A 17,618-nucleotide genomic window follows, 5' to 3' on the forward strand; every position below is an offset into this window, starting at 1 on the left:
TGACTTGGCAGTAGCACTAAAAATCGTTAAATAAACGGGCAAGTATTTATTTGGAGGCTAATTCAAAGGGAGTAACTAGAGTGTCCTGGAACTCAACTTTAGAAACACCTTAATTATTAAAGACATCTTGCAGCAAAAATATAAAAGTATGATCTGTTTGAAAGTCAAAAAGTGCATTTCATTATTCTGCAGAACCATTTCACCTTAGTACACACGATTATTTCACTGCATTGAGATGTATTTTTACACAGCATACATCCTGAAGTTTCAAGGATCTTATATGTGACAATGAAGAAAGAGGAGGTAAAGTGAAATAAAACATTTGCCTAGGATCACACAATTTGGTTAAGTGGAGAAGCCGGGATTTATACCAAAGTTTCTGGTTTCACATTGCACAGTTCAGATACTAGATGTATATGCATCACCACGCCTCTGACCGCCACCCTGCTGGCATCAATGCGGCCCCCGGTCACATCACAGACCAAATAGTGTGGCCCCTGGGAAAATGTTTGTGAGTACCCATGCTGTACAGCATACCTGATGCAGTCAGTGCAGCATGGGTAAAGGCCAAAAATGCTGTGACATGGCTGCTGCAGCCCTGTCATCATAAACGCAAGCACAAGTATCATCCTACATGTGCGAGCCTACAAAATGAATTGGGTTCCTTTTTTCTTCATAGATACAGATCTAACATGGATCTATAAATGAAAAAAGTGGCACAAAAGCATTTTTTTCAAAGGTGTGTAGGGCGAAGAAACAGAGAGAGTGCAGGTGGGGTGAAGCAAGACAGCGGGTGGGAGAAGTAATATGGAAGGAAGAGAAGAAGCACATAGGCAAGCGAGACCAACATGGACCATGGAGAAAAGAAGAACACAGGCGAGAGAGAGCAACGTGGAAGGCAGAAGAAGCACCTGGGCAAGCGAATGCAATGTAGGGGAGAGAGAAGCACAAGGGTAACTGGGTGCAACACATAAGGACCCGGGCCCAGCACTCCACCTACTTCTTTTGGCCCTCGGCCAGCTCCAGGATCCACATTCTACCAGGCTGTCTTTCCTCTGCCGAACTCTTCTTCCTCTTCCTGCTTCTGTGACACTCTCTTGTTGGGCCTCTTCATGCTCTCTTTTTGCTGCTGCTTCTGCCTTTTTCCTGCCCATTTTTCTCACTCTCCACTTCAGTCTTTTCCCTTTTGCTTCATTCCCACCTTATTCCACTATTCTTTTTGCTCTTATTCTGCTTTTTCTGCTCTCTTTGGGCCTTTTTAGTCAGCTTTCGCTGATACTCCTTCTTGCCCTTTTCCAGCTCATTTCTCCTGCTCCCATCGCCTCCACCTCCCCCCTCCTCATGTGCCTCCTCCCACCTTTCCCTCTCCTTACCTGCTTCACCTTTCCGCATTTTATGCAGCCCCACCCACTGCCCCCTAGCGCCCCTCCCACCTTCCAGGACCTACTTAATGGTGGCAGCACAGCAGGTGCACCGCTGGCATGCCAAAGGTGTGCCAAAGACAAGCCCATCTGCGCCTCGACCGTGTCCAGTGCCAGGAACCCCTGTCCAACCACCACCCACAGTTAAATTTCTACAGCCCTCTGCACCCTCGACCCTGGACACCACCATAAACACTGCCATTGTGCCGCACAGCACTCCACGATAGGACCTTTCACCTTCACCCTCTGCTACTTCACCTGCTACACCCCCACCCCTCACACCAATACCCGGACCACTCGATGTGCAACATTGGCTACCCACCATTAGCTCGCATGCCCGGTCCTAAACACTCTCTCACTCAGCAAACACGCCACCGAGCTCTGAGATCTTATCAACATTCTTGAGCCCAACATCATCTTCCTCACCGGGACCTGGCTCAGCCCCTTGTCAGCCCCTTACATTGCCCAAACCATACCAGCAGGATACAGAATTACCCACTGCATTTACAAGCCAAGTGGAGGGATCACCACAGGGACTTCATTAAATGTGCAACCTCCATGGAAGACACCATTCCAGCAATGGAGCACCTTAAACTAATATCCAAAATTATAAGAAATCCACCGTTAGGCGAATCTTTGCATGTCGTCCACCCGGATCTCAAACCACCTTCTGCAACCTCCTCACAGATTTTTATCACCCTCCCCCCTATCGTCTTGAAGGACTGGATGTTTTGGGCGAAATCAACTTCCACATCATCGACAAAACTGACACCAACTCCGCTAACCTACTCAAAAGCCTGAACAACATCGTCCCCACCCAACTCGTACACAACCTCACGCACATCTCAGGACACTTGTTTGACCCCATATTGGCCTCCAGCGACCCCATCAAATATAGCCACACGACTGAACTCACATGAACTGACCACTCAATCGTCCACTTCACCATCACGACCCCTATATTCCCCCAATGCAACCCAGCACCACTCATCCCAGCTGTAACAAGGCCTAAGAGATTGATTGGACCAACACCATCAACCTCAACCTGCCAATACACCACAACAACGTAAACCAGGAGGTCAGAAGCTTCACACCTGGCTCACAGACTATGCTGACATCGTCCCCCCATCAAGAAACCCAGAAGATCCAACAAGCAAGCAAGCTGGTACTCTGAGAAATTCAGGACAGCCAAGCACCTCGAGAGAAGGTGGTGCACCATCAAACACCCAGCTGGCAGAACCCCTGCAACTCAGCACTCAACCTATACTACCACCAACTATGTGAGATGAAGAAAAATGCCCTGGCATTGCGCATCTAAGCTAACAACAATGACAGTAAGGAGCTCTTCTGCATAGTCAAGAAATTCACCAACCCTGCAATGGCAACAGGAAACATCTCTCCCTCTCAAGACCTATGTGACAGCCTCAGAGATTTCTTCCATGACATAATTGCCAAAATCTGCAGAAACTTCAACCCCAACCTCAAGCCAGGAAAACCTTTTCAATGGCCATACCTCCACATAAATGACCATCTAATGGCTAACCACCTGGAACCACCTCACCATTTATGACACTATCATCTTGATAAAATCTATTGGCTCAGGGGCCCCATCTGATCAATGCCTCCATCACATATTCAACCTAGGAGCATCCGGGATCAGCCTCGAACCTTCCACCCTACTCAACACCTCATTGGATTCTGCCACCTTCCCAGAAGACTGGAAGCACCCTGAAGTTAAACTTCTGCTGAAGAAACCCGCAGTGGACCCCAATGAACTTAGCAACTACAGATCTCTCTCCCTGCTCCCTTTCCCGGCCAAAGTCATAAAAAAAAGCCATCAACCAACAACTTATGATCTAATTAGAACACAATCACCTCATGGATGGCTCTCAATCCAGATTCTGCAGCACCCACAGCACCAAGATAGCCCTGATCACAGCCACTGATGACATCTGGGACCTCCTTCACAAAAGAGAGACAGCAGCTCTATCCTCCTCGATCTTTTAGCACCCTTCGACACTGTCTCCCACCACACCCTCATCTCCATAATTCAAGACAAAGGCATTCAAAGAGCCTCACTCAGATGGATCGCCTCCTTCCTCACCAACAGAACACAAGTAGTCCGCCTTATACCCTACACCTCCGAACCTAAACCAATCATTGCGGAGTCCCTCAAGGCTTATCACTTAGCCCCACCCTCTTCAACATCCACATGTCCCCCCTTGCCAACTTAGTCAGAGCTCAAGGATTCAATGTTAAATCCTATGCCGACAACACCCAACTCATCCTTTCCTCCCTCCGAAAACTCCACCTCCACCAGAACCAACTTCCACCAATGCATGACCGGCATCGCCAATTGGATGAGGGATAAATGTCTCAAGTTCAACACAGACAAGACAGAAGTCTTGATCTTTGACAGTGACAACTGGTGGCCCACAGAACTAGGGTCCACTCCAACCCCAGCTGAGCACCACAGGAACCTCAGTATCATCCTGGACAGCAAACTCACCATGAAGTTCCAAATCAACACAGTGCCATCCTCCTGCTTCTTTATCCTGTGCTTGTTACATAAGATTTTCAAGTGGCTTCCCTAAAACGTGAGACACACCATCACACAAGCCTTCGCCACCAGTCGAATGGACTACCGAAATACCCTCTAAGTAGGAAACAAGGCCCCAATAGTTCCAAGGCTACAGACTATACAAAAAGCCACAGTAAGACTCATTCTGGATCTCCCGCGTTGAACCCACATCACCCCCACCTCAAAAACTCCACTGGTTCCCAGTTCTGAAGAATTGCCAGTTCAATCTCCTCACCCAAGCATTCAAGGCCCCGATGACCCCAGACCCTCCTACATCAACCACCACCTAATATTCCACAAACCCTTCAGACACATCTGCTCTGCCTCCCATGCTCTGGCCTGTACCCCCACATACAATGCAGCAGAGCAGATGGGATGCTCCTTCTCCTACCTCATAGTCAAAGCCTGTAACATCCTCCCACTACGCTGGCCTATGGACCTTGCCAGCACCTGGAAGCCCCCCTGGGGAACAAGTCACTCTCTACAAGTCGACTGATTGATTAATTGATTGATTGATGAGGGGAGTAAAGCACACAGAGACAGCTGGTAAGCACATGCACTATTGTGGATTTATCAAGCAAAAAGAAAAACCTTGTTCCCTAAAAGTGAGCAGCGGAAGGACACAAGTAAATAGGATATGCCTCATGGGAGGGGCAGCCACAAGATGGACAAGGCAAGCCAATTAATAAGAATCTCCTTTCTCGGCTCGACTTTACCGCTGTACTCCTGGAGAGAGTAATCAAAGCAGAGCAGTGAGCCCACCTCCACTCGTTTGCATGAAGTTGTTCTGCACATCCTTCTCAACTCCAAATCTCTTACTTCAGACTTCTTCACTCACTGTTCGGCTGTGTAGCTCTTTATAAAATGATTATCTAACATAAAAAATGTTATATAAGCATCCTATCTAATCAGAGTAAGTGGAAGGATGCATGCTTTATTACACAAACTCAACCCGGAACAGATAGATATATATTATAGGAGTTGGAAATATCTGCCTGTGCTGAATGGTGACATATTACACATGTGGTACATCCTGGCACCATCGCAGTAGTGGAAACATGGCATAAACTCAATAACGAAAGGCGGTGGAACAAAAGGTTGACTCCCAAAACGCTGCTGTAGATGGGTACGGGATTTAAGGCTATAAATGTATTATCAAACTGCGGAGAACTGGATTATATTGGGATCCCATTGTTAGGCAAAGTATTTGTTCTCAGTCACACACCTACAGACCTAAAGTCAGCTGCACGAGCGACAGACATTCAAGAACTTGCAGCTGAAAGCTTCCCTGACTTCATGCCTAGGGAATAATAATGAAATAATCGAAGCATCATCTGTGGAGAGAAAAAAACACTAGAATCCGACGCAATATAGCGAGCAGTTTTCCCACAATAAATCGTCAACATACTGACAACTGAGGACCCTAAGAGTTAGATGGGATTAGGTTGTAGGAGAAATGGAACACGAAACTTGGGAAGAAATCCTTACATTCCCTGGAGAGGTATTGATAACTTTAGGCTAATTCAGCTTACGACACTGCATAGAAATATACTATGCATGGAAAAAATTATACAGATTTGATGGACGAGCAACTAAATATGTCTACAAGGATGTGTACAGTGAGGTACTTTTTTTCACAGATTACGCAGTTGCCCCCTAAGAGAAATTTACTGGAGGGGAATCGGATGTGAGTTTGGAATAACAATAAAACTAGTTACAAAAAACTGTCAGCACTACCCAACATACTTTTAGGGACCTAGGAAGTAAAAGATCAAAATGTAGATTTTCCTAGTAATTTATGACGGAAAGTCTTAATTTTATTAAAGACACGGAGGCGAGTATTATGCTTCTCGATCTTGCTTTATTTTAAATAGCAGCAGTCAAGAAACTACGTTTCCCATGAGGCTGAAGGAAGAGGCAGCCAATGGGAAAGAAAAACGTATCGGCATTGGAACCAATAGAAACACTTGAACACGTTATAAACATTACACTTGACTGCGACCAGCCCTCTTTCTTGATGCGAGAAGGCTAGTCTGTGTGAGAAAACAACGGAATAATAGAAACAATTATGGCAAATGAGAGAGCAAAGTTCTTGGCAAAAGTTTATCCAGGATTTGAGGAGTGGAAAAAAGCAGGGAGATGAGCGGAGCTTGTGATGATCTTGAGGCAGAAGGTTGGTCCAACTTGGTGGTGTTGGAAGCTTGTTCCGGTGATCAGGAAGGGTTCTGAGGCTGATTTGTTGTTGCTGTGGGAGGGAAGAATCAACAAAATTAGAGAATCTGAGGCGGGATAATACTCCCCTCCGTGTCTTTAATAAAATTAAGACTTTCCGTCATAAATTACTAGGAAAATCTACATTTTATGGCAAGACCGGAGGCTCTTATTATGCTTTTTTAAAGCATGTTAATTATTATAGAGGTTGCTGTATGAATTGGTTTACAATAAAAAGTTCTGAAAACATAATCATTAGACCAGTCAGCCGATCTCAGAATGTCCTCGAGTCTGGAACCTACCCAAAATGCTTTGGAGGTCATGGCACCCCTGGAGGAGTGAGTGCCAAATACCGATGTGTCAATACCTGCTAAGGTCATGACCCAACGTACCCATCTGGCTAGAGTAGCGGATGAAACAGGTTTATGGGGTTTGCGGAAAGAAATGAGGAGTTGGGATGAGGACGTTCTGAGGATGGCTGTGCGGTCTTCGTATACTTTGAGACACTGTCCTACGCATAATTTGGGTTGATTGGGGAAATAAGGGTAGAACACTGAACGTATATTTGTTTTGGTACGTTTGTTAATAGTAAATAAAACACCTGTGGGGGAAAATTGTCGGGATGAAATATCTAGTGCTTTGACATCTGATATACATTTAATGGAGACTAGGCAAAGTAACATTGTTGATTTGGCTGAAAGCATTTTCAGAGAAAGATCTGCATTATCTTGCCAGGAAATAAATAATCTTAAAACAACATTGACATCCCATAATTTGGAATATTTGGGTAACGGAGGAAAATAAAATTTTACTCCCTTAAGAAGGCGGCATACCAAGGGATGTTCTCCAATCGGTTTTCCATTAATGTGAGAGTGTTGAAGGGAAATAGCTGATCTATAAAGGTTAATTGTCCTGTAAGACTTACCTGTGCCAGCTTGTGCAGCAAGGAAATTTATGATATAGTTTATATCGGTTGAAAAGGGATCGATATTCCTTCCCAGACACCAGCTTGACCAAAGAGACCAAGCAGAGTTGTATGCCTTTCTAGTGCCGGGAGCCCATACGTTGTTAATGAAGTCTGAAGCTTCTGTCGAAATTGGAATGGGAGGTTGGGGATACCTGAAACCTTCCAGGCCGATAGGGAAAGAGTATTGTTGAGGATGAGAGGATGAGGGAAGCCGGTTGGATTCCGAAGGAGGGAAGGAAAAAGTGGAAGGAGAACTGGAAAATCGATAGTTAATTCGAGGAGAGGGGGAAACCACACTTGTGATTGCCAAAATGGAGCTATTAGGATTAGAGAGGCTTTTTGGCGCCTGACCTGGGCGAGCACTCTGGTAATCATTAGGAATGGGGGAAAGGCGTAATTGAGCATGGATGACCAGTCCTGGAGGAAAGCGTCGGAAGCGAGGGCTGAAGGATCCGGACGCCAACTGAAAAACAGAGGGAGTTGTGTATTTAGGCGGGACGCAAATAGGTCTATCTTGAAGGGACCCTATTTGTGAAGGAGAGATTGGAAGACTGAAGGGTGAAGTTTCCAGTCGCTGGAATCTCTGAGGTAACGAGAGTGCCACTCTGTGACATCGTTGAGGGAACCGGGGAGATATTCTGCTAACAGGGAAATTTTGTTGTGGAGACAATATTCCCAGAGACTTTTTGCCAGATCTGCTAGGGTTTTTTTATCTGGTGCCCCCTAAGTGGTTTATGTAGCGGACAGCTGACACATTGTCCATACGGAGGAGGATGGTACACTGGACTCTGTTTTTTGCGAGGCTTTTGATTGCAAAGGAGCCCGCAAGCATCTCTAAATAATTGATATGCAATTTGGACTTTTCTAAAGACCAGAAACCTCCAGTCGAGGTTGCGCCACATTGTGCGCCCCAGCCCGACAGACTTGCATCTGATTCTAACACAAGATCTGGGGCTGACGGAAATATAGTCTTGCCGTTCCAGGCGTCTAAATGTTCTATCCACCATTGAAGCTCTAGACGGGACTTGCGGTCGAGATTGATGGACTCTGAGTAGGAGAGACCGCTTCTGAGATGTCGGATTTTTAGCCTTTGGAGTGCCCAGTAATGAAGGGGTCCGGGAAAGATGGCTTGTATTGAGGAGGCGAGGAGGCCTACAACTCTGGCTAGGGATCTGAGAGAGATTTGGGAACTCCGGAGGAGTTTCTGGATCTCTGATTTCGTGGATTTTACCTTTTGTTGTGGAAGTTGGAGGACAGCTGTGGAGGAATCGATTATGAAACCCAGAAACTCTATCCTTTTTGAAGGAATAGACATGGATTTTTCTTTGTTGACGAGAAAGCCCAATTGGGATAAGAGGGAGCAAGTCATCTGTAAGTGACGTTGCAGGGAGAGACGGTCCTGGTGCATTAACAGGATGTCGTCTAGGTAAATGAGCAATCTGACTCCCAGGGACCTGAGGTGGGTCGTGATTGGTTTGAGGCCGAAAGGAAGGTAGGAGAAATGGTAAGTTTGTCCCTGCCATTGGAATTGGAGGAATTTTCTGTGAGACACGTGTACAGGAACAGATAAGTATGCGTCTTGAAGATCTAAACGGACCATGTAGTCTTGGGAAAGAAGGATATCTCTTAAATGAATAATGGTTTCCATTTTGAAATGCCTGTATACGACAAATCGATTGAAATTTCTTAAGTTGATGACTGGTCTTGGTTTTTTATTTTTATTTTGGAATAGGAAGAGGGTACTGAAGAAACCGGAAGGATCCGGGCGGGAAATCTGAATGGCTTGTTTGAGGAGAAGTGACTGGATTTCTGATGAGATTAGGGACGACATTTCTGAAGAGAAGAAAAGGGGGGGAGGAAGGGATCGTTGATGTGGGACTGAATAGAGTTCTATGGTGTAACCTTGGACTGTGTTGAGTATCCATGGATCTAAGGTGATACTTTTCCATTTTTCTATGAAATGACGTAGGCGGCCGCCTACAGGAGGAAGACCATAATTGGGGCTTACCTTGTTGGTAATTGAATCTGGCGCTGCGATGTCCACGACCACGGTAGCCTCTGCCGCGTTAGGGATAGAATTGGGGTTTGGAGGATTGTGAATCATAAGTGGAATTATAGGTGTTGTAGGCGTGGAAGGAGCCTCTAGATCCTTGTGACCGGGCGGAACGGCCGGTAAAGTGGCTCCTGGCTGTACTGGCCTTGCCAAAAACCTGTTGGTGGAACACTTTTTTGATTGATTGTTGTGACTTGTCTATAGAGGCGAAAGTGGAAACAAACTTTCCGAGGTCTTTTATGAATGAATCCCCGAAGAGGAGACCATCCGCCTTGATACCAGGGTCAATGAAAGCTAGGTTGGCCAATTTAGGGTCTAATTTGAGTAGGAGACCTTTCCGTCTTTCATGGATAATGGCCAAATTGGCATTGCCTAAGAGGCAGAAGGCTCTTTGGCTCCACAAGGATAATTCTGCTGGATCGATGTCTGTATTTTCTGATTTGGCTGATTCCGCCATGTCAAAGATTCTGGCCAAAGGACCGACCAGGTCCAAGAGTTTGTCTTGGCAGTTGCACCAGGCTTTATCGACGCCTTTACGGGGGTCTTTGCCAAATTTAGAAAAGAAGGTAAGGAGGGATTGATCAATAGACGGGGTAGAGGTAATATTAGAAGAAAGGGAAGGTCTAGGGCATTCTGATCTTAGTTTGGACCTAGTGGGTTTGTCTAGGGGAAGTCTCAGTCTGGAGGAAATATAATCAGACACATGGGAGGAGGGTAACCATTCGGTAGAGTTGGGATGATGAAGGAAAGAAGGATTAAACATGGGGTTACCGTCTGGGTCCAGGATTTGTTTGGCTGTGAAGGGGTTTGTGGTCGAATCAAATTTTGTTCTCTTGGGGGGGGGAGGATTGAGACTGGGAGCCCCAGATATCTGGGTCGTCATCTGGGTCGTCTAAGTCACCCATGTCGTCATCTGTGTCTGAAATATGCGAAAGGGTAATTTTTTGTGGCGTAGCGGAGATATGTTTAGTCTTTTCAGAGCATTTTAGTTTAGGTTCCCCTCCTTGGAAGGAGGCCTTGGAGGAGACTTGTCCTCAATCTGGGGTGAAGAAGTTTCACCAGTCAAGCTAGCACAATCTGTTTTTTGTGAAGACAAATCCTTAATTTTTCTTTTTCTGCATTCCCCCGCAGAATGGGCCAGTAAGGATTTGGAAACCATATCCTGTATAGAGGATTGAAGGTTTTTTGTGATTTTTCCCATTGAATTATTAATGGCTTTTGCCACAGAATCACTGATAAAATTATCGAGGTCTTGGTTAAAAGACTCATCTTCATTATTAGAATTATCAGTCATATTGTCTGAAACTGGAAGTGAAAGGGTTAAGAAGAAAATGTGGAGGGCAAGGCCTGGGAGAACACGCCCACGGGGCGTTACCGGTGTAGAGGGATCAGTCGGAAGCTTGAAGTCGGGCAGAGGAGCTGGTTTCAGGATGTCTGGAAGAAGCTAGGTATTTTTGCCTACGCGCGCGTCGTCTGAAGAGGCAGAGGCTCTTGTGAGGGGAAAAGACGACCGTTGGAACGTTCGCTTTCCTCGAAAGGCCGGCGCGAGGTGGGGGGGAATGGCGGAATAGATAAATCAGCGCGGAGCGAGTCTTCGCAATAAAAACACAGTCGCGCGGCAGCGGAACATTATTAAAGTAAAAATTCATGCAAATAAATACATTTAAGTAAATGCGCGCAGATAAGTAAAGGTGAAGAAATTTTGGAACACTTATCTTGACTGCGAGCAGCAAGAAAGAGGACTGGTCGCAGTCAAGTGTAATGTTTATACTGTGTTCAAGTGTTTCTATTGGTTCCAATGCCGATACATTTTTCTTTCCCATTGGCTGCCTATTCCTTCAGCCTCATGGGAAACGTAGTTTCTTGACTGCTGCTATTTCAAATAAAGCAAGATCGACAAGCATAATAAGAGCCTCCGGTCTTGCCATAAAATAAGCACCACAAATATGTAAATCACATACTCATATTGGCAAAGAGAGACACTGGAAAAAAACTAGGGCCAACTATTGCTGAATGGAACCACAAAATGGAGTGGTGCATGGCGGCTGGAAAAGGGGTCTATCTGGGTAGAAGGTGCCCTACAAATCAATCACAATCAGGCTGGTGGCTTAGTAGATCCAATGGCATTGGGCCAATGACCAACATAGGGATTATTGTACCATGCATGTCAGAAGTGGTGACCTGCTCAATGGAATAATCTATTATAACCAATTTCTCACTTTTAATCATTCTGTGAGCCCGGCATTTCGTGCTTAGGCCTCCATAATCTTTTGTCCACATAGGGTATCCACGCCAAATATATTCCCTTTTTTGCCAACATCCTGGGGATTCTAAAGGTACCCATGGTTTGTTGATTTTCTTGGTCGGAGAAATTAGCCAAAATACAGTAAATGTAGGATTTTTTAGGACAAATGGGAAAAAGTGCTGCAGAAGAAAGCGTCAGTTTTTTTCTCTGTACATGGCATCAATGAAGGGTTTGCAGTGCTAAAATCTCCATCTTCACAGCTTTCTCTAACAGGTAGACTTGGGTCAGAAACCTTAACTTTTCAACACAGTTTTGGCATTTTACTGGGACATAGCCCTTTTTGCTATTTTTGCCTTAAACCTCCTTCCAGTTAGTGATAGAAGTGAGGGTAAAACCAATGGAGGATCCGAGAAAACAACACATTTCTGAAAAGTAGACAAAATTCTGAATTCAGCAAGGTGTCCTTTCTGTAGATCCTTCAAGTTTTTCCTGTGGAAATGAAACAAATATTAAAATTGAGTTGAAACAAAACAGCCATTTGTGTCTACCTTTTCATCAGTAACTTCTTCTAACTATGGCAGATTTTCAAAAGCAATATAATGTTATGTCCGCTGGACCCTTCTGGTTTCAGGGATATATCGGACTTGTAGGTTCACCAAGAACCCGAGGTACCAAAAGCCAGTAACTGAGCTGCAGCTTGCAGTGATTTTTCATTGTGTACCGGGTATACAGCAATTCATTTGGTGAAATATAAAGAGTGAAAAATAGGTATCACGGAAACCTATGTATTTCCGAAATAAGCACAGGATATGGAGTTTAGAAGCAGTAGTTATTTGCGGATCTCTAAATGTGTGTACCCATACTAGCATGTGAATTAGAGGGCATCTCTCAAAAGGACTTATTTTTTACACACTCTTACATTTGGAAGGCGTAAATGCAGAGAAAGACAGCTGACAATAACACTTTTTCTACTATTCTGTGTTCCTCTATGTCTCCCAATAAAAATGGTACCTCACTTGTGTGGGTATGCCTAGTACCCGTGACAGGAAACAGCCCAAAATGCAACGTGGACACATTACATTTTTCCACTGAAACCAGACCCTTTGTTTGCAATGTGCCTAGGGAAACCTAGCAAACCTGTACATTTTTTTAAACTAGACACCCAGAGAAATCCAGAATGGGGTGACTTGTGTGGCTCTCATTAGGTTCTGTTATCCAGAATCCCTTGCAAACCTCAAAATGTGCCTAAAAACACATTTTCCACATGTTTCTGTGATGAAAAGTTCTGGAATCTGAGGGGAGCCACAAACTTCCTTTCACACAGCACTCCCACAGGACTCCCAATACAAATGATACTTCACTTGTGTGGATAGACCTAGTGCCTGCAACAGGAAATGGTCCACAACGCAACGTGGACACATCATATTTTTTGACTGAATACTGGTCCTTTATTGGCAATGTGCCTAACTCTGGATTTTGGGACCTAGCTCAGACGGCACATAGAGGAAACCTAGCAAACCTGTACTTTTCTGAAAACTAGACACCCAGGGAAATCCAGGATGGGGTGACTTGTGTGGCTCTCACCAGATTCTCTTACCCAGAATTCCTTGCAAACCTCAAAATGTGTCTTAGAAACACATTTTCCTCATATTTCTGTGATGGAAAGTTCTGGCGTCTGGGAGGAGTCACAAACTTCCTTCCACCCAGCATTCCCTCATGTCTCCCGATGAAAATGGTTCCTCACTTGTGTGGCTAGACCTAGTGTCTGTGACAAGAAATGGCACAAAACGCAACATAGGCACATCAACTTGATCCACTGAAAACTGAACAGTTTTTTGCAATGTATCCAGCTGGGGATTTTGGGACCTTACTCAGAAGGCACATAGGGGAAACCTAGCAAACCTGTACATTTCTGAAAACTAGACACCCAGAGAAATCCAGGACGGGGTGACCTGTGTGGCTCTCACCAGATTCTGTTACCCAGAATCCCTTGCACACCTCAAAAATTGTCTAATAAAACACATTGTCCTCACATTTCTCTAATGGAAAGATTGAGAATCTGAGGGGAGCGACAAACTTCCTTTCACCCAGCATTCCCCCAGTTCTCCAGATAAAAATGATATCTTACATGTGTGAGTAGGTATAGTGCCCGTGACAGGAAATGGCCCAAAAGCAACATAGGCACATCACATTTTTCCACTGAAAACTGACCCTTTTTTTGCCATGTACCCAGTTGTGGATGTTGGGTCCTACCTTAGCGGGCACCAGGGAAACTTAGCAAACCTGTACATGTTTGAAAACTAGACACCCAGAGGAATCCAAGATGGGGTGACTTGTGTGGCTCTCAACAGGTTCTGTTACGCAGAATCCATTGAAAACCTCACAATTCCCTAAAAAATAAATTTTCTTCACATTTCTGTAATGGAAAGTTTAGTAACCCGAGGGGAGCCACAAACTTACTTCGACTTAGCATTTCCCCATGTCTCACGATACAAATGGTACCTCACTTGTGTGGATTGACCTGGTGCCCATGATAGGAAACAGCCCAAAATACAATGTGGGCACATCACATTTTCCTACTGAAATGTAACTCTTTTTTTGCAATGTGCCTAGCTGTGAATTTTGTGCCCATTCTCAGCCGGCACCCATAGAAACCTAGCAAACCTGAATATTTGTGAAAACTAAACGCCCAGGGAAATCCAGGATGGGGTGACTTGTGTGCCTCTCACTAGGTTGTGTTACCCAGAATCCCTTGAAAACCTCAAAATCTGTCTAAAAACATATTTCTTTCATGGAAAGTTCTGGAATCTGAGTGGAGCCACAAACTAGTGCCCATGACAGGAAATGGCCCAAAATACAACATGGGCACTTCACATATTTGCACTGAAAACTGACCATTTTTTCCAATGTGCTTAGCTGTGGATTTTGGGCCCTAGTTCAGTCGGCACCTAGGGAAACCTACAAAACCTGGACATTTTTTAAACCTATACACCTAGGGGTAGCCACAGTGGGCTGACTTGCCTGGCTCTCACTGCAGTTTTTTACCCAGAATCCCTTGCAAACCTCAAACTTTGACTCAAAAAACAAATTTTCCTCACATTTCTGTCACAAACTTCCTTCCATTCAGCATTCTCCCAGCTCTTCCGATAAAAATTGTACCTAACTTGAGTGGGTAGGCCTAGTGCCCGTGACAGGAAATGGCCTGAAATGCAACATGGACACAGCACAGTTTTCCACTGAAAACTGACCCTTTTAAACCAATGTTGGTAGCTTGAGATTTCAGACCCTATCTCAGCCAGCATCTAAGGAAACCTAGCCAACCTCTACATTTTGGAAAACTAGACACCCAGGGGTATCCAGGGTGGGCTTATTTGCATGGCTAACAACACATGTTTTACCCAGAATCCCTTGCATACCTCAAGTATTCACTAAAAAACACATTTTCTGCACAGTTCTGTGATGGAAAATACTGGAATATGAGTAGAGACACAAACTTTCTGCCACCCAGCCTTTCCCCCAAGTCTCCCAATAAAAGTGGTAACTCACATGTGTGGGCATGCCTAGTGCCCAAGACAGGAAACAGCGCTAAACACATGGGCACATCACAGTTTTGCACTGAACACTGAAAAAATTTTTGCAATGTGCCTAACCGTGGATTTTGGGCCCTAGTTCAGTCGGCATTTAGGAAAACCTACAAAACCTGTACATTTTTAAAATCTATACACCTGGGGTTTCCATAGTGGGCTGACTTGCTTGGCCTTCACTGCAGTTTTGTTTTCCCAGGATCCCTTGCAAACCTCAAACTTTGACTCAAAAAACACATTTTCCTCACATTTCTGTGATGGAAAGGTCTAGAATCTGCGGGGAGCCACAAACTTCTTTCCGCTCAGCATTTCCCCAGGTCCTCCGATAAAAATGATACCTAACTTGTGTGGGTAGGCCTAGTGCCCTTGACAGGAAACAGCCCAAAATGCAACATGGACACAGCGCAGTTTTCAACTGAAAACTGACCCTTTTTAACCAATGTTGGCAGCTTGAAATTTTGGACCCTATCTCAGCCAGCATCTAAGGAAACCTAGCCAACCTATAGATTTTTGAAACCTAGACACCCAGGGGTATCCAGGGTGGGCTTATTTGCATGGCTCACACCACTTTGTTTTACCTAGAATCCCACATTTTCTGCACAGTTCTGTGATGGAAAGTTCTGGAATCTGAGTGGAGCCACAAACTTCCTTCCACTCAGCATTTCCCCAGGTCCTCCGATAAAAATGATACCTAACTTGTGTGGGTAGGCCTAGTGCCCTTGACAGGAAACAGCCCCAAACACAACATGGGCACATCACATTTTTGTACTGAACATTTTTTTGCAATGTGCCTAGCCGTGGATTTTGGGCCCTAGTTCAGTCTGCACCTAGGAAACCCTACAAAACCTGTACATTTTAAAAACCTTTACGCCTAGGGGTATCCACAGTGGGCATGCTCGCCTGGCTCTTACTGCAGTTTTTTACCCAGAATCCCTTGCAAGCCTCAAACTTTGTCTCAAAAAACACATTTTCCTCATATGTCTAAGAGGAAAGGTCTGGAATCGGTGGGAAGCCACAAACTTCCTTCCACTTAGCATTCCACCAGATCCTCTGATAAAAATGATACCTAACTTGTGTGGGTAGACCGATTGCTCGTTACAGGAAATGGCCTAAAACCGAACATGGAGACAGCACAGTTTTCCACTGAAAACTTACCCTTTTTAACCAATGTTGGTTGCTTGAGATTTCAGACCCTAACTTAGCCTCTAAGAAAACCTAGTTAACCTATAAAAAATGTTTAACTAGACACTTAGGGATATCCAGGGTGGGCCTATTTGCATGGTTCGCACCACATCTTTTTACCCAGAATCTCTTGCATACCTCAAATGTTTGCTAACAAACACATTATCTGCACACTTCTGTAATGGAAAGTTCTGGAATCTGAGTGGAGCCCCAAACTTTCTTCCTCCCAGCATTCCCTCAAGCCTCCCGATAAGAATGGAACCTTACTTGTGTGGGAGGGTCTAGTGCCTGTGACAGGAAACAGCCCAAAACACAACATAGGCACATCACCTTTTTGCACTGAAAACTGAACTTTTTTTTAAATGTGCCTACCTGTGGATTTTGGGCCCTAGTTCTGTTGGCACATAGGGAAACTTACAAAATCTGTACATTTGTTAAACCTAGACACCTAGGGGTATCCACAGTGGGCTGATCTGCCTGGTCCCACTGCAGTTTTTTTTTACCCAGAATCCCTTGCAAACCTCAAACTTTGACTGAAAAAAGCACATTTTCCTCACATTTCTGTGATGGAAAGGTCTGGAATCTGTGGGGAGCCACAAACGTCCTTCCACTCAGCATTACCCCAGGTCCTCCGATAAAAATGATACCTAACCTGTGTGGGTAGGCCTAGTGCACATGACAGGGAATAGCCCAAAACGCAACATGGACACAGCATAGTTTTCCACTGAAAACTGACCCTTTGTAGCCAATGTTGGTAGCTTTAGATTTTGGACCCTAGCTCAGCCAGCATCTAAGGAAACGTAGCCAACCTAACAATTTTTTAAAACTAGATACCCAGGGTTATCCAGGGTTCGCTTATTTGCATGGCTCACACCACATTTTGTTCCCAGAAACCCTTGCATAAATCAAGTGTTCACAAAAAAACACATTTTCCGCACATTACTGTGATGGAAAGTTCTGGAATCTGAGTGGAGCCACAAACATCCTTCCACCCAACATTCCCAAGGTCACCTGATAAAAATAGTACCTCACTTGTGTGGGCAGGCCTAGTGCCAGCAACAGAATATGGCACAAAACACATTGTGGAGACATCAAAATTATCTATCACTTAACAACCTGGTTTTGCAAGTGGTAACCTGCGTTTTTGGTCCCGGGCTCAGCAGCCATCTTTGGAAACCTACTAAACCCAAACATTTCTGAAAACTAGACACCCAGGAGAGTCAAGGAAGGTGTAGCTTGTGTAGATCCTACAACATTTTCTCATCCAGAATCCCTTGCAAACCTCAAATTCAGCTAAAATAAAACACATTTTCCACACATTTCTGTGTGGGATCACTGCGCTGCACAAATTTCCTACCACCCAGCATTCCCCTA

At 44.8% G+C, this 17,618-nt stretch overlaps 1 long non-coding RNA gene across 2 annotated transcripts in view; it reads right to left on the minus strand.

Annotated features, from left to right (window-relative positions):
- Nucleotides 1-17,618, minus strand: part of LOC138284780 (uncharacterized) — a 227,944-nt gene that overhangs the window by 6,377 nt on the left and 203,949 nt on the right. Inside the window, exon 3 of one of the 2 annotated variants that reach the window (XR_011201457.1) lies at nt 5,844-6,247. The exons of the other annotated variant lie outside the window; for it this stretch is intronic. This is a non-coding gene — a long non-coding RNA (uncharacterized lncRNA). Of the gene's footprint in view, nt 1-5,843; nt 6,248-17,618 lie in introns of those variants that run through there. 2 annotated transcript variants of the gene reach the window in all.

This window comes from Pleurodeles waltl, chromosome 3_1, assembly GCF_031143425.1.
Source record: "Pleurodeles waltl isolate 20211129_DDA chromosome 3_1, aPleWal1.hap1.20221129, whole genome shotgun sequence".
Classification (NCBI taxonomy): domain Eukaryota; kingdom Metazoa; phylum Chordata; class Amphibia; order Caudata; family Salamandridae; genus Pleurodeles; species Pleurodeles waltl.